The 26,468-nt window shown below is 36.3% G+C and overlaps 1 protein-coding gene across 1 annotated transcript in view; it reads left to right on the top strand.

The window, feature by feature from the left end:
- LOC121728458 overlaps positions 1-26,468 on the top strand; it is a 301,224-nt gene that overhangs the window by 156,736 nt on the left and 118,020 nt on the right. Inside the window, exon 3 of the mRNA XM_042116649.1 lies at positions 22,172-22,219. The gene's annotated coding sequence lies outside the window, so the exon portion shown is untranslated. The remainder of the gene's footprint in view (positions 1-22,171; positions 22,220-26,468) is intronic.

The following is a 26,468-nucleotide window of genomic DNA, read 5'->3' as shown; positions in this document are numbered from 1 at the left end:
TGAAGCAATTGACCGCTTATTCCGTACTGCTCGTTAAGTTTTTTTGCCATGATTTTGAGGTCTACCAGATCAAAAGCACTGGCAAAGTCCGTATAAATAGAATCGACTTCGTCTCTATTATCAACAGCCTCAAAAATCGGAGTCAAATAAGAGACGAAGTTCGTTATTACTGACTTCTTTTTTTAGAAGCCATGTTGTTGAGCCGCTATTGAACTAGCACAGTGGCATGCCAAGACAGTGCAGACTAGTGCCTCAAAGATTTTAATAATAGCAATAGGCCTATAATTCTTGACTTTGCCAGAATCGCCTTTTTTAGTACAGGTACAATTCTAGCTTTTTTCCATTCGTTTGGAAAGACCCCAGACTGTAACGATTTGTTGAATATCATCATGAGAGGAAGAGCCAATAATCTAGCACATCTTTTAACAAAGAGAGGTGGAATATTATCAGGCCCAGCACCCTTGTTTTGGTCTATGACTTTAAGTTTTTTTGCTATCTCGGATTCCGATAGTACTATGCAATGAAGGTTGGAATTGGGTTGCACGCCTATGCTTGCATGTGTAGTTACTTGAGGATTGATACAAAAGGAAGAGCTACTTGAGAATACAGAACTAAAGTGAGATGCAAACAAATTTGCAATATTTAAGTTACCTGTCACTGTCGAATTGTCATCACTCATTGCAGATGGTAAGCAACGGGAAGATTTCTTATGCTTGATATAACTCCAAAATGCCTTTGGATTCTTTTTTACACTATTTTCAACCATTCTGATATAATCATTATAGTAAATTTTTGTAAGTTTATTACATCGTTTGCGCATTATTGCATACTCAAGTCTGTCACGAGGGTTACGGAACTTTCGCGACTTGAGTCTTAGTTTTTCCTTTTCTTTTAAAAGTTTAATTAGATTTTTAGAGAACCAAACTGGGTATTTAGACCTGGTAGATCTTCTTCTGGGTACAAATTTTTCTATTATAATTCTAAGTTGCAAGTAAAAGGAGGAAACTATTTCATGAACACAATTACAATTATTAAAGGTAACACGCCAGTCAATATCTTGCAGAGCACGCTGTACACTGATATAATCAACTTTGTAAAAATTGAAATCGGTTCTCTGAGATTTGTCATTAGCAACAACCACATTATCAACCACAATGTCAATATCAAGCAGGGGATGATATGGGTCTATCTTGCTTATACTAGTAATGGCTTCGCTAACGACACATGGGATGTTAGTTAATACAAGATCAAGGATTTTGCTATCTTTGTTATTAATGTGGTTTCTTTGAGATAATCCTGTTAGGGACATAAAATCTGTCAAGGCATAACCCAACTTATTTTTGTAATTGTGTGGCGTGAGATCCATATCATCCCCAGTTTATAAAACTCATATTAAAGTCACCTATTATAAATACATTATCAAGATCATTGATTACATCAAAACTGTTGTTTAAGAATTCGTCTAGCTCAGCCTGTTTCAATGAAGAAGATTGGCATAAGGTATACACCACACAAATTCCTATCTTTACATTCTCATAATATTATATATAATATAATATAATATTATGGGCGTAATACTTTATATGGCAAAAAAATGTTTGCCGGGACAGCTAGTGATACTTTTAATACTTAAATTAGTAAATTGTTGCTGTACAACAAATAAAAGCAAAATATCTCTCTGCGCTAAGTATAATATGGACCACTATCTGCACTATACAGAGTGTAACAAAACTAAATGATAATACTTTAGGGTGTGTATGAGTCCCTTGTATAGAGTTCATTGTAAAAGTGCAGTGCTGAAAACGAAAGTATTTTTTTTCCTTTTGTACATGAGAAAATTGCTTGCCTATACAAATCACAAAAAAATTGGTCTTTCAGCGCTGCTACATTCGCAGTGAACTCTCTACAAGGAACGTACCCACCCTAAAGTATTATCACTTACTTTTGTTACGTATACGCTGCGCTACGCTCTATTTACCGCTTTACCTCTCGCAGATCAGCAGAGACACTCACTACGGTATTTTACATTTATTTTGATACTAGCTGGCCGATTCTCTATCGTACATTTGTGAGTTAATCACTGAGTTAGTAACGAAACGGAGGAGTGAGCAACGGAAAGTCTCACTTTTGTATGCAAGTGAATACAAAAAGTGGCACTTTCTGTTACTCACTCCTGATGACCCAGCTGATGACATTAAAATTAGTTTATCACTAGGGACCTATACATTTTTCCGGGATCAAAAGCATCCTTTGTCGTTTCCTAGGACTATCTCCATTCCCAACGGGTCAGCGGTTTAGATGTGAAGAGGTAACAGACAGACAGATAGACAGACACAGTTTCGCATTTATAATTATGTGACTGTGCATAAATAAGATTTTATAAATAGCTGTCCTTCTCCTTACTCTCTACTAGCGATCCGCCCCGGCTTCGCATCGGATATAAAATATATAGCCACTTAAAAAATGATTAAAATCGATTCAGCAGTTTTGACTTGTATTCATTATTACTACCCGTGGCCCGCATTGGTCGGTACCCCTCACCCCTCTAAGGGGACAAAAGAAGGGGCAAGATTTTGTATAAAACTTTTTTCTTTAACACGAAAACTACTGATCCGATTTGAATACGGTTTTTGCAGATATATATGCCTTATTCAAACTTAGCATCTGCGCCGCCCCAATCCCCCCCCTCCACCTGGTAATGTTGCCAAGCAAAAACATGTTGCGTCGTTAGTGTTGAGTTTTGATTCTCCTTTAGGATCAAACAAAGTTATTTATTAAAAGTGAAATTAATGTAACCAAAACTAAACATACAGATTTTAAGTGTCGTTTGATTAACATGCGGGAGACTTTGCCACCGGCCGGTACTTGGGGGGCTGGGCCCTCCCGAATCCCCCCCCCCCCTGGTAATGTTGTTAAGCAAAATGGTGTTGCGTCGTTAGTGTTGAGTTTTACTCCTTCTTTAGAATCAAAGTAAGTTATTTATTAAAAGTGAAATTAATCTAACCAAAACTAAACAATGAACATGCAGATTTTGCGTGTCGTTTGACTTAGTTGAAAGGATAGAGAGTAACATAGGCTACTTTTGGTCTTGGAAAAACATCATGTTTCTAAAGGAGATTTGCAAGAATATTCGTATTGTACACGATTTTCGAATTTCACGCGAGCGAAGCCGCGGGCAAAAGCTAGTTATTTTGATAAATCTCGTAGGGTTCAGCCTGCGTTTGCAATGTAAGCGGTAAAAAAAGGTAATTTTTATGACATTACATTAGAAACCTTAACAATAACAGTATTTCTCCACTGCTTAATAAATGTTATTATACCTATAACCTTCCTCTTGAATCACTCTATCTATAGAAAACGGCATCAAAATCCGTTGCGTAGTTTTAAAGATTAAAGGGTACAAAGGGACATTAGGGGAAAAAAGCGACTTTGTTTGATAGCTTTGATATGTATAGACAAAGATAATAATATAACACAGGGTGTGTATGGTTCTTCAAAAATACAATCAAACCGATATTCAATTAGCACCTGCACAAACTGACGTGAAATTTCACTCTACCCTCAACGCGCCGGTATCTCGATGTTCCGTAGAATTTATTTGACGCGGAATTTTTCATGGCGCTACGGACAGAATATAGGTTTCAATATAAATGTGAAATCGAGAAACTGTCGTGGAATATCAGTCGTAATATAAAAGTCTATAAGATGAGAACTTTTCATACTTGAAATACTTCTATATTAAAAGAATATATTATTATTATAATTTAAAAATAATAATAGATATTTTTTAGTTTAGTCCACAAAGTAATGTTAATTACAACTGCAGGCTGTATGGGCCTTCTTCATTAATTTTGTAACAAAAAAAATCTGAAAAGTCACTAAATGACAAAAAAAAACTATTTTAAATGTGATTTAAAAATAGAACATATTATTATATCGCGATCGTTATGAAATTATGTAGTCTCAAACTTTACCAAAATACAATTAGGTATTTCCAAATGAAAAAATTCTGAAAAATCACAAAGTAACAACTTCTAATTTCTGCCATGAACCAAAACATATTTGCAGGAAAGTGTCTAAGGGCGAGAGTACGTGAGACCTCGGCATTGCAAGTTAAGTTAGTATTTAATTTACCTTCGCCAAGTTCCCTCGCTGAGACCAAAATGTATTTCATCTTGAAATATTGCCGTACTAATGAAACGTGTAAAATTAGATTTCACCGTTTAATTAATATCATCCTGTAGAGTTTTAGCGTTCAGCGTTATTTTATTCTTTTGATATTGTTTGCGTTTAATACTTGTTCTTTTTTGTGGCTTCGCTCTCTTTGGTTGATAGCTTTGATCCCTTGTTTAACCTCAATAAAAGGTTCTTTGAAAATGTCAAGTGCCTATCTGCTTATTGATATTGAGAAAAAAAATCCAAAAAAACCCGTTTGTTCCTTGTATTACCTTCCTTAAATATAATATTATTTTATTTTATTTTTAGTAGGTATTTGTTGTTGTAGCGGCAACAGAAGCTGTTCACATTTATGTGAAAATTTCATAAGTCTAAGTCTATCTACAGCAGTTCTTGAGATACATCCTGTAGACAGACATACAGACAACGAGGTCTTAGTAATAGGGTCCCGTTTTTACCCTTTGGGTGCGGAACCCTAAAAATATACAAATATCTTTTATTTATCGTATTATTGTTATTCTAGGGAATGTACAACATAATAGCAGAGGAAAATTAAGTCTTTATGATTTGAAATTAGATATTTATGTCGCATTTTAAAATTTAAAATTTGATTATTTAGTTTACGTTAACTACGGTTATTTTAATACTACCAAGATATAACAATAAACTCTTAGATTTAATTTAAATCAGTTCATTTTATAACACAGTTTTAATTTTATTGCAGTAGTAATTCCACACAATAGCTAAAAATTCCTAATAAATCAAATGCCGTATTTTTTAAGCGTTAACGATTGCTGGGAATATAACTTGGCCCCGAAAGCCAGAGCTATGAATGTAAATTGGCACTGACCTGCGTTTTTATTCCGGCTCTGTTATGAAACATACTTTTACAACGTTAGTGACAGCACTGGCAACAAAAGGAAACAAGAAATAGAAACGAAATGTGGATAATGATAAACTCAAATTTAATTTAATTAGACCTTACCAAATTTAATTTATACGTGGGAGAGCCATGCTTCGGCACGATTGGACCGGCTCGACCGGAGAAATACCACGTTCTCACAGAAAGCCGGCGTGAAACAGCGCTTACGCTGTGTTTCGCCGAGTGAATGAGTTTACCGGGGGCCCAATCCCCTACCCTATTGCTTTGCCTACCCTCCCCTATTCTCTTCCCTTCCCTACCCTCCCTTATTACCCTATTCCCTCTTAAAAGGCCGGCAACGCACTTGCAGATCTTCTGATGCTGCGAGTGTCCATGGGCGACGGAAGTTGCTTTCCATCAGGTGACCTGTTTGCTCGTTTGCCCCCTTATTTCATTTAAAAAAAAGTGAACAAAGCCATAATTATTGTGTTGATATTAAAATAATGTTTGTTTTGATAGCATCTGGTTAATCGGTTTAACATTATATTTAGTGTAATACTTAGATAAAACAATTAGAAAAAAATCCATAAATAAAATATTTTCTTATCTTCCTATGCTCAAAATTTTATACTACCTGTACGCGATTCCGCTATTAGAATAACCATACACGGTTATTCCCTTTTTTAACGGGCAAAACACACAAGCAATCCAGCATTTGTCAAGACGTGTCATCTAGCAACACAGAAAGGCTGGCAACACCAGACTTCCTTCAACTTAGTAATATTATGTGCTTCAACTTTACACTTCCGTCTATGATACCACCCCGGCCGGGGTGCAACAGTTTCTTTTATTCAACGTAATAACCTTTTTTATATATCTTATATTTTTACACCTTAACTTCTAATACAGTCCACAAGTAATTAACACAAACACTACCGAATATTACCGTGCCCTAGTTATGCTTCAAATACACAATCACATATCGTAACATTAGGCAGGAGAAATAAAGATTAGACCGTGCGGTTTCAGGCCAGCTTTTATCTCTATAAATATGAACCTGGTACCAGCTTTGGTCTGTATTAACGCTACGGTGATAGTCGTTATGAAAGCCTTTATGACTTAATTACACACGAATGTTCAATTTGACGCCAATTTTTGAATATTACAAACGATTATCGTACGATTTTATGTGCAGAATGGCACAGATTTTTAGTATGTTAATTGGTTATATCATACTAGCATAGTCCGCGTAATTTAAATCATATTCATTATTAAATTCGACGACCTCTGTGGCTCAATGATTGAGCATGTGGCGGCTCAAAGCCGAGGGTCGCGAATTGGAATCCCGCTGACGGACCAAAAAGTTTTCAATGTTCCTGGGTAACAAAAAATCTTAATTTATGCAATATTTATACATTATATATTTTCCTTCGGGTACTTAGCACGGGGCCAGATTGACGTGGTGTGAAGCGTCCATATAAATAAAAATTATGACAGTCATCGGGAACTCTGATTTATACAAACACTAGCGGCCCGTCCCGGCTTCGCACGGGTGGATTTAGGTTGGATTACATTTGTTAAGTTTTAGTAAGAATCTGTATTCTTTTTTAGCAATAAATATAGCTTTTGTTACTTAAGATGAATGGTAGCTATCCAATAGAGAAGTAATTTTTGAACTCAGCACGGTAGTTTTTGAGTTTATTCATTACAAACACACAAAAAAATCTTCCTTCTTTATAATAGTAGTGTTTAAGTGTGATATCATAGTATGCAGAAGAGTATCAACTTATTACAGATTTTGTATCGCATAGTTTTGTTAAGTTTAAACCTATTAGGCGTTGAGTCACGACTCACGCCAAAATAAGGCATGACTCGACGATGCATAATAACAATACAAAATTAAAATGTCAAAATATAGTGTAGCTCTGTTTGACATTTCAACTTTGTATCGCTATTAAGTATCGGCGCGTCATATCCGGTTTCATTTTTCAATGTAAATAAGGGTAACGGCTACGAATAATACGGTAGTATATGACATTCTCTTTGGTTCGTAGGGTAACTGGCACACTCAGATACGAATATTGATCACTTACCTGTAATTAAATTAAGATTTAGACATAAACTGTCAAATTATCTGTCAAGCTCTACATTAAATCGAAGTTTAGGTACTAACTATATTGTCCACACTATGCACTTTCATCTTTAATTTTCGTCATCTTCTTTTATTCAACTTTCCTTTTGGCGCATTCAATAATTGTATGCGTCAACGAACGCAACTTCAGCATTGTCATTTTGTTCATTTGCAGTGTCTGTCAGATTATTGTAAAGCGCGGGCTCCACACTCGCGGCGCGAATTGCGGCCGCGATTCACGGGCGCTACGCGCCATGAACACGACGCGGATAAATACGGCCCTCTATAGTCTATACTCGCAATCTTCGCATTTACATTCGCGCATCTGAGTAAAATGGACGTTGAAGTCATTGTTGCTGCTGCTCTTACATAGTGTGCTTATCAAAATGTCGCGGGCCAAAAAACCGACACCGGATGGGAAAGCCGCGAAGCGCGAACGCGAAAACGCGAAACCCTCCACACTCGCGGCTCGCCGCCTTCGCGTGCTTTCGCGCCGCGAGTGTGGAGCCCGCACATGTGCGACGAGAACATTTAACTGGATGGTATAATATTATATTGTGTGACTTATTTGGTTATAAGAAATTCCAGAAAAAAAGGAACCAAGCGAAAGTTTTGGATACGGTCAGAGCGCATGCGTTACGTGCGCTGTTGACTGCGCTATAACGCATACCCTTGATGAACAAAAAAAAGGCACAGTGTCGACATAGCTAATCATCATAAAATGTCTCAGAGTGCGAAAGTAAGACGTAAATAAATAAAGTTCATTTTTGCCACCACTGCACGGACGCCAGTTGGACGAACAAGCGAATTAATACATAAAAATGTACCGTCACACATTTTGTATTTCATTTTCACGGAAATCCCTCACACATTGTATAGCTATCCGGTGGAAGATGACGCCGAAACACTGCACAGTAATGGCTGTTTTTTGCCAAATGTTGAATCCGACTTAATACCGGAAAATTTATTACTCTGCACTAGTACGACTTTATGAGAATACGAGCCTGCAGAAAGAATTGTACTTTGTCTTGTCTACAATACATCAGATTTTGTGTTCGCTTGGAAATTTGGGGCATCGTAACATTTTTGGAATCTCATGGAAATACACGTAGAGAGAAATCTGTACTAATATTATAGTAGTGTATCTGTCTCTCTATTACCTTGTCACATAAGTAAACTGATTGAGATGAAATCAAGAATAGAGGAACTTAAATCAACGATGAAGAATTTTATAATTTTTGTAACTAAAACTAGCGACCCCTGCGTCGCACGGGTATAAAATATACAGCCACTGAAAAAATGATTAAAATCGATAGCTTATGATCCTTCACGTGTTCTACTTCCTATCTGTGCCAAATAACATAAAAATTGCTCCAGTAGCTAGTTCGCGAGATAAGCCCTTTCAAATAATTTCCCCCGTTATTATCACATTTTCCTATTAGTCTTAGCGTGATAAAATACAGCCTTCCTCAATAAATGGGCTATCTAACACTGAAAAAATCATCAAAATTCGTTGCGTAGTTTTAAAGATTAAAGGGAACAAAGGGACACGAGGGAAAAAATTACTTTGTTTTATAGTATGTATAGATTGTGCAGCCCCAGTGAAATAAAAACATTTTTGCGCCATTATAATCATAGGAAATATAATTTACCACAGGTCTTTGAGATTCGTATGTTTCATATTTTTAATTGAATTAAAATTCAGGCAAATAAATTAATTTTTCCTAAACCACAAAATATCACATTTCCCTGAAATTGGAGTTGCTCTTTTAAAGGAAAATATTTTGGAGTGCACCCTTCATTGTTACGGAAAAAGCGGAAAAATAAAAGAGGATTAAGGAATAACTACTGCCATCTTATGGGAGGATTCAAACGGAAATATGATTTATAGTAAACACTCGAGGAGAGGCCATTTATTCATTTGCGGTACAATAGAAGCGGAAATCCGAAACCCTCTGAAATAATTTTCATTGATTCATGTGGTCGAGAAATGTGATGCTGGAAATAAACAATAAAGAAAGATTTTTACCATGTAGAGAATTAGACACTAGATTGTAGATAATTAGACACTTGAATGTTTGTTGAAACTCAATGATTTTAGATATGCTAGGATCATGTTTATTTATTAAACATGTTATTTCCAAGTTTGGCAAGGACAATGCAGGCTGATCACCTGATTGTCTGATAATTAGTAAGATGATCCATGCGTCGGATAGGCATGTAAACAGTCGGTCCTGCACCTGATCTCTCGCCGGTCGTGTCGGTCTTCCGTCCCACTGGGTTATGAGAGTAAAGGAATAGAGAGTGCTTCTATGTAGTGCGCACACACTTGGACACTATAAAATTACTCCTGCGTAGCTGGCCTGGTTTCAATGAAACCGGCCACCGTCGCCGAAACCGGTGTGGGAGCTATTATTATTATATATTTTATTAAAACTTACCAATTCGGCAGACTTTTTTTTCATATTCGTTGTGGGAATATGCTCTCAAAGGAAGTTCTTCCAATTTGTCATTTCGGCGTTGTTTAATATTGAGTCAGGAGTACTAAGGACTAGCTTAGAAACTTCGATAGTTGCGATTTAGGATTCTGCGCGTTGTATGCTCAACAAATTTTTCTCCGCATAAAAAAAACTGCAACATACTGATGCAGAAATCGTTATTCAGCAAAAAGCGGTGAAATTTGTGGAGTTTTGTATGGGGTGAGGTTGTGTGAGAGTGTTTTTGTGGAATGTGGTCGTCCACAAACATTTGTGGGAAGCGCGTGAGGTGTGTCATGTTTGGGGCACTGGCATCAGTCAAATACCTCATGTCAAACTTTATGAAGTTGTGTATGAAACATTTTGCGCACAGAAATATCATAGTATTTATGTTTTATTTTAAAACCACTCAAAGTTCGACAAGTTTTAGTCGCATGATGCATAATAATAAAAAAATAATATTATACTTTATATAAAATAATATAGTCCAGCATACTTTAAATGTTGTGGTAAAACAAAATGTATACTTTTGAAACATTCCGACTTTATATAACCTAAGCAATAATATTATAACCCTTCATAATTTATTGTAATAGCCATTTCTGATAGATAGGAAGTTAAATTATTGAAGTTTACAACGTCTATCGTTAAAAAATGAAAACCCATGCATAACTTTTAATACTTCATAGTAAAGCGTCATTAAAACTAAAAAATATAAGAGGAACAGCGCGGTAAAGTTTCTCCATACATGAAAATGAGCTCACTGCGGTGGCTTTTCCCACTAAATGAATATTTAGGACGATAAGTTCAAACGTGTCGCCTCGTCGTCAATAATGTATGCACTCCAGTGATGGTTTACTTCATATTTACATACCTTCCCCTTGCGTGAATAACTTTTGTACACAGAATATCCATGGTATAAAGTCCTTGGAAAGCTACGAATAATAAAACTAAAGGTATCAAAGCAAAAATAACTTTTTCATCGTGAGTTTCTTACACGACGAATACATTTTCGGAAAAGCTTCAGAATATTGGTCCAAATCATCATCGTAAGTGAGATGCATGCGTATTTTAGGGCTAAGGCCAAACTCTTCGCAAGATGTCTCCTTCGCACTTAAGACAGTACGTATGTGCAAGTGAGACAGGCTGCAATCGAAGCGGCTATAAAGCCATGGCTTTTTTAATGCTTCGGTCGTGGGAAACACAGACACAATAGATTTTCAATTGTTATGAGGCCGCCGGGGGCCGCTTGGCGCTAAATGGTTTAAAGGAAAATCTAGTACTTAATCAGATTTATAATATAGTACTTTAAATGTAATATGTTTTAATTGCATGGACGTAATATAAAACGATAATATAATATCATCGAGGATAAAAACACCCTAAAGGAAAAACGCGTACGAAGCCGCGACAGCTGGTATTTCAATAAAAGCGACCCCAATACTTTTTACTTAATAAATTTTTCCGGAGACTTTAAAAGGAAAACTTGGTTCCATTAGACTCGTGTAACTAATAAATTAGGTGCGCCCAATAAGTTTGTTAGCGCACTAATGTGGCCTTCAGAGGACATGCTAGCATGTATAAAGGAAACGGGAAAATTCAATTTTAAAGTTGATATTAATTCAGTAATAGTGTATAATATTTTAGAAGTAATATAATATTAAATAAATTTGTTATAATTTAATATTAAAGTTTAAACTAGAAGAGAAGTTAGAAAGATTTTTCTACTTAAGTCTTGTTAGCGGCAAGGGCGTCGCCAGCCGATGGCGCAGGGGGGGGGGGGGGGGGGGGGGCAAGTTGACTTTACCTACTACAGTCTACAATTCATATACTCACTCTCTATAAATGAGAAAAGTATGTATGAATTGTGGGTAAAGTCGACAGCACATGAAGCTTTTCACTTGTACTACGAGCCTTACATCTATTACCAGATTTTAATATTATAGTGGTCGTTGTTTGCATTATATTTGGAAACTTTTTCAGAGTCTCTAGGGGGGGGGGGGGGGGGGCAGCTGCCCCTCCCTGCCCCCCCTTGGCGACGCCCTTGGTTAGCGGATTGAAAGAGACTATCTGCCGCACTTAGAGACCTAAACTGTATTCAATGAATATTTTGATTTAATGAAGACTTTGGCAGATAACTTCAAAATATTTATTAAATTACAGTTTAGTATTCATGATTAAATTTCAATTTTATGAAGAGTTTGGCAGTTAATGTATATAGGACGTACGTCAAAATTTTCATTGAATTACGGTTTATTAATAATGATTAAACTTCAATTTAATAAGGACTTTGGCAAATAATTTATAGGCCGTACGTCAAAATATTCATTGAATTACAGTTTAGTAATCAATATTCATATACCGTACCTGCAGTATTTTAAACTCACGAAACGACGCGCTGTTCCTTTGTAATGTTTGTAGCATCGCCAAGTTGCGCCTTGTGGTGTACATTTCAATATTATGGACTGACCAGGTAAACATTTAATATAATTATATTATAGGGACTTAGGTCCCCATAAAATAATTAAATTAAATGTCTACAATATTTCCCTAATATTTCGGGTTCAATATTCGAAACACTGAACGACTTTTAACTAAGCTTTTCTGATATTAAAGATATAGACGCGAATAAAATATTCTCTTTAACAGGCGACAAAGACATAAAGCTAGGTGCAATATTGATATTTATAAACGAACTGATGAAAAACAAAGAATTGCTTCATTAATATTAGAGGAACTTCCAACAATGGGATCATAAAATTTTTAGCGAAACAGATGTAGTGCTCGGAAAGTAGGACTTGTGGAGCAAAACGAAAGTACTATGAGCATTGAGCATGGAGGGAAAAAATTGTGTCATATTTTGCGCATAATTTTAATGAGGGTAAAGTAATTAACTTCTCAAATGAGATCAGATTTAGCTGACTAGTTCGATAATTTTGATTACAAGGCTACTGAACCTTAATTGATTACAACAACTAAATAATCTTTAGGTTTTATCTATACTAATATTATAAATGCGAAAGAATATCTCTCTGTCTGTCTGTCTGTCTGTCTCGCTTTCACGCCAAAACTACCGAACCGATTGTAATGAAATTTTGTACACAGATAGTCTAAAGCCTGATAAAGGACATAGGCTACTTTTTAACTGGAAAAAAGGGTTGTAAGGTGGTGAAAATGCGTAAATTTGTTCAAATTAAGTAAGTTCCAAAATTCATAATAGATGGCGCCGTGCCGTCTCCTACATCGCGCTGACGCTTACTCAAACGTCTTTCTATAAGAGGGGGTATCATCTCCAATTACACTTTCGATTTTTCGATTGTTATTTTTTTAAAACGTTATTAATTAAATAACTTAGTACTTTATCTATGCAGTGACGTAACCGTAAACCTAGATCAATGATAAATAGTTTATGGGTAAAGTTGTGTAATTGGGGGCTAAAATATATAAATAAAGGCATAAATGATTTTAATTTAAAAAAATGAAATAAGTTATGTGCACACTGCCCATCTGTTTTTGGGTGTTTTGATTTAAGGGGTACCTACCAGGGTTTTTTTATAAAAGCTTTTGACACCAATTTTTTGACATCGCGCGCTATAAACTGAAGTCCACGCGGACGAAGTCGCGGGCAACAGCTAGTTGCTTATATTGTAGTTAACAATTAGGATCAAAAATATTGTAAACTAGAAGACGCCCGTAACTCCGTTACGTTAAAATTCGTTTATCGTGCGGGAACCGTACATTTTTCCGGGATAAAAAGTATCCTATGTCCTTTCCCGGGACTAAAACTATCCATACAGCAAAATCGCTTCAGTGGTTTGGGCATGAAAAACGTTATACCCTCACCAGTTACTAATGAAGATGTTCACACAGTGAAGAGGTTTGCTGGTCTTTGTCTGGCGCATTGAAAACGTCACATGACAGATAAAGACATCTTGAATAGTTTTACGCTGCGTAAAATGCCAGGCTTAGGTTTACCCAAGTCCGTATGTATTGGTGGTTCTTTCGTATATCAAAAGTACCAATACGAACATTAAAATCGAACGGTCCAGAAAGGTACAGTCATGCACATAAATGAATTTATCAATTCGTCCACCATCAATCACGGAAACACATCGGGAGAACTAAAAAGAATGTTAAATGACCCAGACATCTGTACCAATAAAAAGGGCTATCAATAAAGAGATACGTCATCTCCGAAGGTCCAAATATAAAGGTCATTAAGTCTGATCAGAGGCAGGCCCTACTTTGTCACAGTTTGATTGATGTTGCTTGCGCTCCCCCGGATAAAACGTCTAATCAATGTTCCTTAGGATATTACTCAGCAAGATAAAAGATTCCAAAAATGTATTAAGTAATAGCTATTAACTAATTATATTATGATGTAGGTTACATTTCTTGTATCGTGAATGTGTATTCGATTTCCTGCTACAGGAAATGTTATAGAGACTATTACTGAATTTGGGGTACGCATACAATAGATGTGTTTACATGTGTTATTTTGCTCGCCCTTAATGCTTCTTTGGAAAGTTTGGTTTATCCAAATCTAAAGTAACTTTATATTTGGAAAGAGATGTTATAATATTAGGTAGTATAATAATAATAGCTCCCACACCGGTTTCGGTGACGGTGGCCGGTTTCATTGAAACCAGGCCAGCTACGCAGGAGTAATTTATAGTACCCAAGTGTGTGCGCAGTACACAAGAGCACTCTCTATTCCTTTGCTCTCATAACCTAGTGGGACGGACGACCGACACGACTGGCGAGAGATAAGGCGCAGGACCGACTTTTTACATGCCCATCCGACGCATGGATCATCTTACTTGTCAGACAATCAGGTGATCAGCAGATCAGTGGTTCCATGTTATTACATGTTTCCAACGCGGGAATCGAACCCACGACCTCCGAGTCAAGAGCCGCGCTCTATACCACTAGACCACGGAGGCGTTCATTAGGTAGTATATCGTTATATTGGGACCATCCATAAAGTACGTGACACGATTTTCATGATTTTTAGTCCCCTCTCCCCCTCCTTATCACAGATGGTCACATTGGTGAGACACCCTAGTGTGACGTCACAACAATTTTACATCTAAAAATGATAATAATCAATCACCTAAATATTTTAAATGTCGCTATTCAATTCATTAAATTTAAAATGTGTTATCACAAAACTAAGGATCCCGCCTTGTCACAACATGTCACACTTCGCCAACCCCCTAGCCCCCCCTTTGGGTGTGACATACTTTATGGAAGGCCCCATTTATCTTTAATCTATACGATATAAATGTAATAATATGCAGCATTATCTAAACACGCGTAACTAATATGTTCCTCATTATCTCCATATAGTTTAAAACAACAATTAACGAATTATAATGCGGTATTTTTAACCTAAAATGATTGGACTTTCTCTTGAATTTCAAGAGAAAGTCTAATCATTTTAGGTAATATCAAGTTCACGCGGCTGTACAATGTACATAATATTACATAAAACGTATACATATTAGTGCATAAAACATTGTCCGTATTGGTTAATAAAAAGTGAATACTGGAAACTGTTAATCAGCTCTAATTCAAGAGAGTCTTTGTGAAGTGACCCCTGTAGTGGAAGACTAAATTTATTCTGCGGCTATTGTACCGGAAGGTACACGTTTTCAAACTACCAACGAAGTGTCGTATTGAGGTGCCTGCTTAATTATTAAAGCTCGTACTCCACATCGTCGGCTTCTCTATCAATGAATTATCTACTTGCTGAATTTAACCCGTTGTCTGTCGGAGGTTTATGTTTAGATAAAGCTGACCTATTTTCTGACCTGTGTTTTGTCTGTTTTAATATAACTAGTCAATGATGCCTATTTATCCCAAGGACCGTAGCGTAGATATTTTCGGTTTAAAAACTGTCATAATAATAATATTTATGCCCTTTTGAATCAACATAATATTATCTTACTATAGTAACTTTTATAAGCCTGACAGATTTCAAACAGATATACAGCCAAACCGACAGAAACTTTCGAATTCATTATATAAAGATGTATAAAATATTATATAATTGCGTCGATAAAATTATATAATATACTGTACTTGGCGAAACGTGGCGGTAGCGGTCATTGACTCCCTGTTAAAAACTTGTCATTTTCTATACAAAGCCGCGATTGACAACATCTGACACTTCATTGTCTATAACCCGCTAGATAATGACAAGTTTTTGACAGGGAGTCTATGACCGCTATCGCCATGTTTCGCTGAGTACAGTATAGTTTTTAAACTGTATCTGCATGTTATAATACTCGTATTTTGAATACTATTAAGCGCTTCGTTTCGTTCGCAATAACTTTAATAATTATGGTCGCGCGTTATCCCACCGGGATAAAATAATTTCACATTCTGGGATAATGTAACATATAGTAGTTTAGAATTGCCACTATTAGGTATCATCAAAGTTGTCCTGTTGGAGTTAGGAGGGTTAATAAACTTTACAATCTAGTTGTTAGAATTTAATAATATCTACCTTTGAACATGTTGTATAATTGAATAGCTTTCATTACCTACAATAATACAATCAATGCAGGCTAAATGCAATCATGGTCTGACAAGTAAGATGATCCATGCGTCGGATGGGCATGTAAAAAGTCGGTCCTGCGCCAGTCGTGTCGGTCTACCGTCTGGGTTATGAGAGTAAAGGAATAGAGAGTGCTGTTCTATACTGCGCACACACTTGGGCACTATAAAATTACTCCTGCGTACCTGGTCTGGTTTCAATGAAACCGGCCACCGTCACCGAAACCGAAAATTTCGTATTCGGAACGTGCACGTCAGTAGTGACATATTTTAAAAGAAGTTTTAAGGGCATGTGTCAAAAAATAAACAACAAGAGTTTGTTTATTTTGTAAATATTAAAGCAAATAAAATATATATAAAGCAATAATTAATGGTATTTGGGTGTGCAAAACACCCAATAAGTTTCAAGGCCCAATCTATGCTAAAAGGAAATAAATTGGTGTTAGCAGGACATGTAAGGGATGTAGAAGAGCTAAGAACTAATGGCAATGTTATTTAATATGAGCCAATATAATTCGCCGAACATCGGTGACTTTAACTCCCTATGAAACAAGTTCAAACGTAAGTACTCAACTAACCAAAAAACGTAACTAAACATTGGGATAAAGCAAGTCTAAACATTTTTATTCATTCTTACAGATAGATAATAATGATCGGCCATCGGGTTGTTGCTGGAGTAAAATGCAGCTCTGCGTTTATAACCAGCTGCTGCTTTAATCAGTAACAAAAATACGAGCAATACTTTATACTTCAAAAAAAATAAATGTAATGTTTTTAAAAATCTTGTTTTTATTTATTTTTACAACATTAATACTCTTGAAGAAAATCGGAGTCTATAAATTTACTAAAACACTGCAACATTTCTTCATGTTTCTGAGTTAGGTACACTTTCAATCAATGAGTTTCTAAAATAGTAACATAGAATATCATTGCTTTCACTATGGATTCTTACTCGAGCAATATCATAAGTCCTTTCGGTTTCCTCTTGAGAGTACTCGTTTTATTTTGCTCAAAATGGGGGCATAATAATTTTAACTTTTTTACTCCTTTCATCTAAAACTTGCTAACTTGAAAAACTTTTTTCATTCAATACACTATCTCCAGCTTCTAAAAGATCAGTTAAACCAGAAGTAGTATCTGGTTTATCGTCATTTGTGAGTCACTATTTCTTCCACCTGATAGGTATTTTGGATTTAAATGAAATATTCTATGAAACTATCACTGCAAGTTTTGTCCAGAGAGAGAGAGAGAGACCATGGTGATCCATCATTTATCAACACTAAAATAATAGTTAGATACTCAATTAATATCTTTATAAAATGCAATTCAAATAACTTGCTGATAATGCAATTTTAGGTTATATCGAATCACATACTTTTTCATTTTTACAGCAGCTATCCATTTATATCTGATCTAATTTCCTAGTGGATTTAGGAAAAACATTAAATTTGTATACTGACTACTTATTTCTGCTGTGATTTTTGCAGTCTACGATACAAAAATAATTAAGACCAATTTCTAAAAATTTCAAAACAAGATTGACATGTTTGATTGACTATTAGCTGAGCCCCTTTGGTTGCATATTTTTGCCGCGGCAAGCCTCGCAATCGTTTTCTTTACCCCCTCCACCCACTTCGCACGCTCCGAATAAATATATTACTGCCGCACTAAGAGACGAATGCTAAATTTTAACTGTTAAATCAAAGGAGGATTTCGACATTAGCCCCATTCATCCGCCAAACTCTCCATTAAATTGAAGTTGATCATCATTAAAATTTAAATGTCCCTAAGTTCGTCATCTAAGCACTTTATTCACACACTTTGTATAGTAATGACCTGATTGATGCCTTCACTGACCTGAATGACCTTGAAATGTTTACTGGAAGTGCATGACCCAACCCGCCCTCTGATCTGAACCCCGACTGGCCGTAAACATAGCGAATATTCGACGCGACTGAAAATCCTTTTCTTATCCCGAATAAATCTGTTCAAGCAAAGATTAAGAAGGATTAGTAACGGACGAAGGACTACCGAAATTGAAACATAATCCCCCTGGGAACCCCGTGATGACATCCTTGATTTAGGGTCGCAACTCGCAAACTTTGAAATAGCAAAAGTAGGAATGGTTCGCGCAAACTATGATGAGTCGCAGCGTATGAGTGGAGCACAGCCGCGCAGCGCAATGCTTACCTAGCACATGGTCAGGCCATATCGTGTCGGAGCGAATCATAGTGGATTGGCAGATTTCAGGTTGCCATAGAAAGTGAAGAGTCTAGCAGTAAAAGCTTGCATGCTTTTTAAGCTATTGCATAGCTTTAATCGTGGGTTTTGAGCGCGGCGACCAAATTAAGAAATTCCGTAACGAAAAATACTTAACATTCGTCTAACATCGTTTCAGTTCGGCAGACTTGGGTTCGGTGTAGCTCGGGGTTGTGGTACTCGCCGCAGCACCGACGAGAGTGTTGCCAAACTTCGGCACGGTATTTGTGTTCGAGCGACTAGACGTATGCGAATCATAATTGCACAAGTTGATAAAAATGCTATGCAATAGCTTTACTGCGGCAGTCCCCGAGCGCCACACGTATTTTTACTGTTGAAGGGGCGCAGCGGGCCGCTCAGCTATTGGATGTGAAGATTTACAGACCAACTCAATGATGATGATGCCTAGCAATAATTTGACATGCTGCAGTTCGATACAATGTGCAAATAATACAAATTATATTCAATAATGAGCGGATTTTTGCGTTCCTCTACGACACGCTGCGGCCCAGCAACATGTGCGCTAACCTTAACACTAGCAAAGCTGATAGCTGAGCCCCATGACTGATTAATGTACGGTCTGTGCTCTGAATTATGTATCCGGGCTGATTCGGAAAGCAAAAATGCATTTAGGAGTTCCAATCTACAATGTGACTAGTGTTTGTGACGTGATTGCGATTCAGTTTTCAGTGCCGCTATGATTTTCACTTGTCCCCGTAGAATATCTTCTGATTTAGATACTTTTCAGGGCTCCGTACCCAAAGGGTAAAAACGGGACCCTATTACTGAGACTTCAATGTTTGTCCGTCTGTCTCCAGGCTGTAACCGTAATATCTAGAGAGTTGAAATTTTACAGATTAGGTATTTCTATTGCCGCTATATTAATAAATACTGAAAACAAAAAAAATTCTAATAAATAAAATAAATTTTATATAATTTAAATCAGAATAACACACACGCTACAATTTTAACTGACTTTCAAAATGGGGGAGATGTTATACATAAGTATACATTTTTTTATGTTCAACGATTACTCCGCCGGTTGTGAAAGGATTTACAAAGTTTTTCTTTTGGTGTGTAGAGTATCATCCCAATTTGGTACTATATTTATAATAAAAGTGGTGACCTAGTGAAAGTATCCATAATTAATCGAGGGAACTGCTCAAAATTAATATGGAGACATGTGGTGATTTCGGTTTTTATATAAATGCTGCTATAACGACTTCCATTAGGCTTAATGTTTACTAGAGCACAAAAATCTATATCAAAAATGTAATTGATCAACCTCATGAAAGCAGTAAGTATGCGCAGCGATATCAATTCCTTAGATTTTTATGTGTAATACATCTGTATAAATATTGCCTTTACCCCTCTATGACGTCATCCCGAATACCCGAACAATCTTGTTTACCGATGTTACTGAAACTACTTTTTGTAATGCGAAATATCCAGCCAGTAAGCTGTAGGAAGCCAAAAGAAAAACAGAATTTCATTTGGTTTCTATTTACCTTGCTCCGATAACTACGACTCTGAGAATATTAAAGTAAATAATATTTGTATTTTTTTCATGTTAATCAGATGAAGAAACAGTACTTATTTTGTATTATCACTTCAAAATTTGTATTGCAGTTACAGTATTTAGTTAAGTCTCAAAATGAAACAATAACTTTGGCTCTGTACACATACAAATTTTAACATAACAAATCAAAACAAATCGTCACCAACAACAAACACAGACTTATCCTACCGTGTCTGGATTAGGTTTTTTACGTAAAGTAACGTACGAGTTACGACCTTGCAGATACGCCAACTACGCCTAGCTAAAGAGAAACTGTTTAAGTGTCTAAACACACTAGGCCGAAAATACGCGACCGAAGTTTAGGTACGCCAGCAATGCGCTACGCATACAATATAACGCGACGTTATTTCGGAATGGTGTGTCATCAGCAATTTAAAATACATTGCAGGCGTAATCCTGCCAAACTTTAGCCGCGTTTTTTCGGCCTATTGTGTTTAGACACTAACACTAACACTCACACCTTTCTGTCGCATCCAAGAATCCTTTTTGAATTAATAGTAGCATATTAGTAGCTTTAGTTTTGTATCCACGTTCACATGATACTGTGCCAATTGCCATCCTTGTAGGTCTGCATACATGGGCGTACCAAGGGGGGGCAGGGGGGGGGGGGGGGGCAGCTGCCCCCCCCTGGATCATGTTGACGTCCCTACTAAGTATATTATCTAGTACTTTTATCTATAAAAATTAAAAATTAAGAAAACGAATTTTTGCCATTTGTTTGCGATACAATATTTTTACAACTAAAAATTATAATTTTTTTATTCTTTATAAACATCTAGCTTATGAAAAATCTGATTTGCCCCCCCCCCCTGGCCCAGAACCTGGGTAATTTGCCCCCCCCCCTGGCCCAGAACCTGGGTAATTTGCCCCCCGCGGGCAACAGAACCTGGGTAAATTGCCCCCCCCTGGCCCAGAACCTGGGTACGCCCATGTCTGTATACACAAACTTTTAGCATTATAAACAAAAACACAGTTAAAACATAGTGCTAGTATAGATCATTTTTTTTAGAACTAATCAAGCAAATTTTTGTGAGTAGCTTCATTTTGATAGGACCAACAACATAATATTATAAAAAACAGATACAAACAGGTAAAAATCTGAGAAAAATCTTGAAAGTGATAGCTAACAGAAATAGAAAGGATTTTATACAATTTAACTTGATGATCAAAAAAAATTGTTCTAAGGCTTCCGTACTATGCAGCAAAACAGTATCGCGAAAAAAATATCATACAACTTCCAGGACTTTACTTGGTAAATAAATCTCGGCATTTTGAAACACACCCGCAGTAAGTTTCGTGCTAAATCAGTTACAAATGGATTTCATTGTTGCGTGGCCGTTCTCTTTATCGACTTACTACGGTCTAGCTCTTTTATCTCCGAGTTAAATAGAGCAAGAGTGAATCGACTGTTGCGAATGTATCTCTCATCTTTCCGAATCTATTTCATCGTAAAATCGTTTATCAACTTTCTATTATCTTTGCAAATGAAGGTTTTTTCGGTTGGTAAAACGTTTGTTTTAGAGTTTTTCCGTCCTTTGTAATGTCATGAACACCTAAATTGTGATCTTATGATAATATTATGGGCAGTATATACGAGAAAATTAATTTATGAGTTCAAAAGTACAACACCGTGAAGTCAAGCGAAATAAGTGATACTACATTGCACTGACCTCCAGCGTACTTGTATAATGGAGGTCAGTGCTACATTGGCTACATAGTTTTAGCTAATAGCTATAGTATAGCTCTTGACTGGTCGAGCAATGAGTCGAATGTGTCCACGTCAAAGAAGGAATTTTACAAAGAATAACTCAGAAATACATTCACTTGTAATATATCGCATATCCAACAATTACAGATATATTTCAGCAGATGCATCGTTATCAATGAAACCGATACACTGGAAGTAAAGGCTCCTTTGATGATATTATATCGAATCAATAATATAGTATCTATCCAATTAGGAAATCCTTTCTATTGTGAACTTTTCCTTTACACAATAAACTCGCTGCCGATATAAATTTTATCAAAATGCTAACGCTCCCAGTAGTAATACAAAGGCGGGTGGAGTCTGATAAAATTAAAATTCAATTACCGACTTACTGAAAATACGCTTCTTTCTGTTACAGGTTTAGAGTTGGCACCGGTCCAATAGTCACGAATTCTGCTTTTCGCAAGTAAGTATAATATAAGGAGAGTATTAACTCTCGCAGCGAACATCCGCCAGTTCGGTGGACACTAGCAAATATAAAGCAAAAAGTATTTGAGAGAATTTAAAGTTCAGTATTATCAGGGCTCTTTCAGGCTATTTTCTATCCTAGTAATTCATTTACTAGGATAGAATATAATATTTTAAAGGAACAACCTGACGTTGTGATACGAAACTAGATAAAACAAAATCAGTGAGTAGTCTATATATGTCGCAGCCGACTGGTTTAAATAGCCGTTCAATCAAAGCCAGCCCTTTGACTGAACAACGCCATTCAATCACACGGCTATACGTCATTTAGCCGACTTGTTGGCTACAACGTTCAACACTACAGCTAGACGATGCTTAGCCAACTGGTTTGTTTTTGGTTTGGCGTTATATATATATATATATATATATATATATATATATGTCGCAGCCGACTGGTCTAAATAACCTTTAGACCAGTCGGCTGCCAGCTAGCCCTTTGACTGAACAATCTGATATATATATATCGGATCGGGCTGAAATTTTGCATGCAGGTAGATGTCATGACGAAGGCATCCGCTAAGAAAGGATTTTGATAAATTCCAACCCCAAGGGATTAAAATAGGGGTTGAAAGTTTGTATGTAAATAATACTTCTTAACGCGAGCGAAGCCGCGGGCTCGTATAATATAAGTTTAGGAAATGACGAAGTCGGCTTATTTCTATGTTGTAAAAAAGTCAGGTAGTGGCTTTCAGATGCAAGGCACGCACCAGAACATCAATCGTAGTAAAGCTGGGAACAAATTATTATGGGACGTTTTCATCGGATGCGGCTTGTTTCTCTCTGATTAATACAAAATACACTAAACTGTGCACATTGTCTGACATAAGTGCCTTATCACACTGGCGATTAGCGAGCGATTTGAAAGCGTCGCGACAGCGCAGCGTCGTCGCGGCGTAGCGTGGACGCCATTTCGTACACTCGTCTACACAGATTATTATTATAGTACCTGGATGACCGAGCTTTGCTCGGTATAGCAAACTCTCATTGACTTCGTGTTACTTAATAACGCCATCAACTGGTCGTTAAAACAATTGGTTGCCAACAAAATAGTATTGTTATTCGCCAATAGATATCAGGAAGAGTCATATTTTTCAGTTTATCGATTATCGATAAAACACGAATAAAAATACATTTTCTGAAAATTATTCCTAGCTAGATCGATTTATCGCCCCCGAAACCCGCTATATACTAAATTTCATAAAAATCGTTGGTTATATATATATATATATATATATATATATATATATATATATATATATATATATATATATATATATATATATATATATATATATATATATATATATATATATATATATATATATATATATGTCAATGTGTCCCGACACCGGTGTCCGATCCTTTAATGTCATGATCTATGGCATATTTTATCGACAAATTGGCTCTCAAATTTTTTCTCTCTCTCACGGTTGTAAAATGGCAGCCATTTTAGTTTTTCTCGGACTTTCACACTAATCTGACCAGCACTTCTCATGTAAATATCGTATGAAGATAAAAACTACGCTTACATAGGCAAAATGTTATAAATTTCGTGGAATTAAATATAGAAAAATCAAAGTTTAAGAAAAAAAAATGTCTATTTTTATATTGCTTTTTGTGAAAAATCTAGGGCACTAAACTGGTTCTTTTTTATTTTAAAAATATAGGGGAGGTTTTCATCTTAAATACATTCTTTACTTCAATGCTCAAAGTCAGATAGTTTAGAAGTTATAACGATTTTCTTATGAAGTATAGGTCAGATTAGTATGAAGGCAGAGAATTTTATTTTTTTCTAAAGTTGGAGAAAAAAATATATTTAAAAGCCAATTTCTCACTCAAAAATGTGCCATAAATCATGAGAGAGATATAGTAGACGTCTAGGGAGCGACGTCAGAATCCATTTTGCTGCTGAGTGTCCAAAACGCCGAAGGCAAGCTGCGTGCACGCCGCACAATCGCGGCGTCATCGCGGCGTGTGCGCTACGCAGTCGCGTCGCTTTCAAATCGTTCACTAATCGCCAGTGTGATAAGGCCCTTAGTCGCGGACGTGACCTTGAGCGTTCGGACGTCCGAACAGAAACTGGCTGGCCGGATGTCTTTGCATCCGTGGACGTCCGAGGATGAACCGTGCGCATTGTTAAGCCGCATCCATCAGCCGCGGCCCGCGACTTATGAAAACGTCCGATAATTTGTTTCTAGCTTTACAAGGTATTAGGATGTGTGTATGAGAAGAAACATAATTATTATTTTATGATGCTACCTCAACATTATGATGATCTATACCTCTATAGTCAGAAGGGAATACTGTTCTCATTATTTTTGAATATTTCCCCTAACCTTTACCAAGTATTACGTAAATTATACAACTACAAGTAGACAAGGCAAGTACATCTAAAAGTTTACGAAAGCAAGGATCTTACACTCATGCACTTAAATAATTTGTACAGCGTAGCTTGGATCACAGGTGGCGTTTCTCACATAATATTACGTTGTCTGTTTAGGAGGTAAATTCATCAATCTTTGGTTTGCAATCATTTGTTTCTGGCTGCGAGAAAGCTAAAGCAATATATCTGTTATGTGTTAAAGTAGAATGAATATTAAACGTAGGTACTAAAGTTATTACTTTCGTCAAAAAAGGCTAGAATATTTTGTAACGAAATAATATTTATGTTACTATGAGCTCTAACTAAAAGCCTTCTAAAAATGATCAAATGATTTTTTTAAGAATGCGTTTTTTCAATAGTGTAGTTGTCTGTTGGTTATCGCGAGTGACGGTTACTCATCCAAAGTTCAAGTGAATAGATAAACGTGAAGAGGGACATCGGACACTCAATAAAAGGTTGGCTTAAAATAAACATGGATAGGTATATACACGAATGACATCTAGCGTAATATATTAAAGTTGTCCTCCAGTTTATGACCCCTATTAGAGGTAAGAACAACCAGCAACTACGGAATAAGGTCGCGGTTACTTCAGAAGGTATCCAGTTCTGAAGGTCCTTAACCTAATACTTCCTGGTCGCTCTTACCGCTATAGGCGTCAATCAGCTATTATAAAATTACGAAATTCTGGCTGTTGCACTACTAGCAAATTGCATCCGACATCCAACCCAAATTAACACAAAAACCAATCAAACGTGACAACAGAGCAACTACAAGTACTGTAGGTGGCTAATTGCGTCGACGAATCGACAGCACATTTCAACACACAATTCCCCGAACAAGGACATTATAGTAAGACATGATTAGTTGCGGCTACTGAGAGCTTAGTTTAGTATTTAGTACATCTAATTGTATCAGCACATATACCTAACACGATGTAGTATAGTAATTATGACCCGGTGAACTTTGGATCAATTCTTTCGTAATTAAAACCCTCCCAGGGTAGTTCAAGGGGCTTATAAGAATATTTCAAGACTAAAATTAGTCTTTCTTGAGTTTAGCGAGACTAACAAAATATACATTCATTTTTATTAGTATAATATTATTTTATAGATTACTTATTATATTTTTTTTAGATTAGTTCAGGTGTATTTTTAAAATCACACACTCAGAAACAAATTTTACTATAATATTATTGTTTTGCTACTTCAAGTTATCTGAATTAATACTAAGTAGTAAACTCGATCGTGGGAATCGCAGACACAATAGATTTTCAATTGTTATGCGGGTGCAGCATGGGAGTTGATGGGTTAATATGAATAATATGGTGAACAGGTAATTAGTTGGATTGTGCCAAAATGGAGTTTAAAATCATTTCAAACTGATTCAAGAACGAACAAAAAGAAATGTAACATTTTATTAATTTAGTATGTCAATTTACGATTGTAAAATTAATATAATCTTGTATGTAAAATTTATTAAAAAAACTGTAAAAGTTCTTAGAATTCCCGAGGACACGTCCGTCAACGCTCGCCCTATTTCTGTTAGTGGCAAGAACCTCTTAACGTCTAGCAAAACCTCTTCAAACTTGCAGCCATAAACTTAGAAGATGGAGAAATATTAATTCTCGGTACATTATGCGGCTTTTAAAATTACCACTCTGTTCATAAACGCGTTAAAAGCTAAGATAATGTGTGCGTATTTCTCTTTTAAAACTACATAAAGTTGTAGGCGCCATTTTGAAAAAGGAAAATAGTTAAAAACATGGATTCAATTATAATTATAATACTTTTCCTGTACTAAATA

Source organism: Aricia agestis, chromosome 6 (genome assembly GCF_905147365.1).
Source record: "Aricia agestis chromosome 6, ilAriAges1.1, whole genome shotgun sequence".
In the NCBI taxonomy this organism is placed as follows: Eukaryota; Metazoa; Arthropoda; class Insecta; order Lepidoptera; family Lycaenidae; genus Aricia; species Aricia agestis.
The sequence above is the reverse complement of the archived record's forward strand: the minus strand, read 5'-3'. Positions and strand labels throughout refer to the sequence as shown.